We start from the raw sequence: 2952 nt of genomic DNA, 5'->3' as shown, positions 1-2952 counted from the left end.
TCTCCTAGACTGTTATGAAACATTACACATCTCTTCGGAGACTTAAGGGTAATCTCTTTCCCTCTGAGTGTAGCCTCAGGCTACAACCCTAATAGCCGTGCCTTGAATTTTATTCAGACATGGCTAACTTAGGGTTTGTCCTGCCTCTTCCCTTAACCGTTGGTTGTGGTATACCATCGGGTTTTGGGATTTAGTCAGAATCTCAGAGTATTTAGTCTTACGTCGGCGACCTGCCGACAGGGTGAATGGGTTGTAGGATACCATCATTCCCCTGCCGGTTAGGTGGCCGGCAATGGAGATTAGCCCTCATTAGCCGCACTTGAAGTTATGGTAGGATACCATTTTCTCCTTGCGACTAAAAGACTAGTCCTATGCCACAGTACTCTGGGCTGAAAAGTAATTTTCTTTAGCCTAGGATATGTGGCACAGGAACTCTGTTTCTTCTTTGTTGAGAGGAGGCGGCAGTGCCGCCATCCCCTTAACTGTGTCGGCAATCTCTGGGTTGGAGAACTGAGTCTCTCCTGTTCCCTGGGATTCTGCCGATACTGAAACTGAGTTTCTTTTACAGGTGGTAGGATTGACAATTTTTGCCAGTTCCTTTCACACTCGTTACAGGACCCTGTTCCCTACCCCACTGTCATCTTTTGATGGCTTAGCCATTGTCTTTCTTTAGGCTGGTGTGGAGGATTTATTTTTTGTTTTATTTTATTTTTGGTTTTGCCAAATCCTGAGAGAGAGAGAGAGAGAGAGAGAGAGAGAGAGAGAGAGAGAGAGAGAGAGAGAGAGAGAGATATTGTGTTAGCGAGCGAAAGTAGTTAGGTTAACGATCGTTTGTGGTGAGAAAGACTTTGTACAAATGAGATTGTTTGTTTGTTTATGTTTTTAGTTAGGTTACGACAGTGGTGAATGTCTTGGGTGAATGCTTATTTTGATTTTGACTGCAGCTTGAGACAGTTCGTTTGAATACTGGATTATTATTATTATATATTTTTACCAGTGTGGAAGTGTTTTTGATTTTCAAAGTAAGTACAGTTTTGGTTATCTTTGCTTGTCGTGATTGTGAATGATAGGAACAATTTATTATTTATCTTTGATTATAGTGCGATAGTTCAGTTAGCTAGAAGTGTTCGTAAGTGTTTTTCTTTTTTATTTTGGCAGGCCGTGAATCCTCCTTGGATGAACTTACTCCTTATGAGAGATTGTTTTTTGAGAGTTGATTTATTGTTGCTGACCAGGCCTGTAAATAAGGATTTTGTTTGGACTGCTCTTTTGGACTACGATTGTTGATGACCTGGCCTGTACTTGATTGTGTTGGACTGCGCTTTTGGATTGCTGAACCGATGATGACCTGGCCTTAGTATTTGGATTGTTGATGATGATAATGATGATAATAATGATGACGAGGATGATGACTACCACCCAATTCAGCGAGGCAGTTGTGGCAAATTTCCACACAGTTTAATCTGTTATTTAAAAAGCTGTGATTGTGGTAGTTGCCGTAAAAGACGGTCGGCTTTGTGTTGGTGTTCATATATATATATTTATTTTTGGTGTTGGTGTGCGGTGTAATTTAAGTTTGTTAGGTTTTTTTCGCGTTTATTTGAATGGTGTTACGTTGTTATATTTACTGTTGTTTATGATTAGTGTTAAGTATTTTGAATGTGGATGGTTTTGGTTGGATTTATTATAGTTAGTAAGAAATATATAGTTTTAAGGTTATGTTATGTTTTGTTTATTTCGTCCTTTTTGTCTAAGAGTCTGGTTGTAGATTACGTAAGGGGAAAGTTTGTTTTGTGGAGACCATTGTCAGTAAGTGTGATTCAGGGTGTGGGGGTTGTCCTTGCAACATCCCGCCACACTGGCATCTTGCAACCTTCCTTTGCTGGTAGGTTGCCGGAGCCAGCCAGACTCCCTCTCGAGCTATGTCTTTGGCTGACGGCAGAGCATACTGCCGCCAACCACATCATCTGTCGGCAATTGCCAGCCTAGACGGTAACTACCGGCCCAGCCGGCAGCCAAGATGGCTGCCGGCAACCATGATGGCCGTGAGAGGAAAGTCCCTTCTGTTCCCAAGGTTCTTCAGTCCTCCCTTGGACTGCTGCTACAGGCCCTGTTGCCGGGGTACTGCCGGCCAGGCCGGCACAGATAGTGCTGACTCAGTTGGCAGCACGCCGACTGTACTGGTACTGCTGGACTTGCCGGCTGGTAGTGTATCGGCGGTACCTTGTCGGCAATAGTACTGTAGCTGCATCGAAGCCTGAATAGTACATTCTCCCCTTCTATTAGAACCTTCTTTCTGGAAAAAGGCAGTCAAATTAGACTTTTACATCCTTAATTACTGTATACATTCACAGTAAGGAGTACCCAGTTTTCCATGCTATCTCTCTCTCTCTAGCTAGCATGCTGGGTATGCCGGCAAGACCTAGCTATGCCGGCTATATGCCGGCGGAACTACTGTATATTTTATACAGGTAGCCAGTATATCTGCATTATAGAATATACTGCAGATAGAAAACTACTATATAGTTTATACTAGTAGTTATTTCCAATATATTTTGGATATCCAACACAGGCATTTGCTGAACCCAATCCTATATTGAATGAATATGATTTCTTCAATATCCTGATTAGAAATCAGTATTAGGATTACCCTACAATATTAAACACTTCAAGGCAGGAGTAATACACTCCTAACCCTTAAAGGGTGCAGCCTTTTTCCTTGAGTCTCCCTGATCAGGAAACTCTATATTTTTAATATAGTAGGAAGACTATAGCAAATAGGCTGAGTGGGATATACGAATATATGTCTCTATTTTCCTAGTCCAGCTGGCTTCATGCTAGATGGACCATACTGTCATATGCTACTATGAAGGCAGCATAATGACTAGACTACAATACATGATTTATGGTAGCCAGTAAATTGCAATATAGACTTACTGCAATTAGAAAACT

This window comes from Palaemon carinicauda, chromosome 19, assembly GCF_036898095.1.
Source record: "Palaemon carinicauda isolate YSFRI2023 chromosome 19, ASM3689809v2, whole genome shotgun sequence".
Taxonomy (NCBI): Eukaryota; Metazoa; Arthropoda; class Malacostraca; order Decapoda; family Palaemonidae; genus Palaemon; species Palaemon carinicauda.
This window is presented reverse-complemented; position numbering follows the sequence as displayed.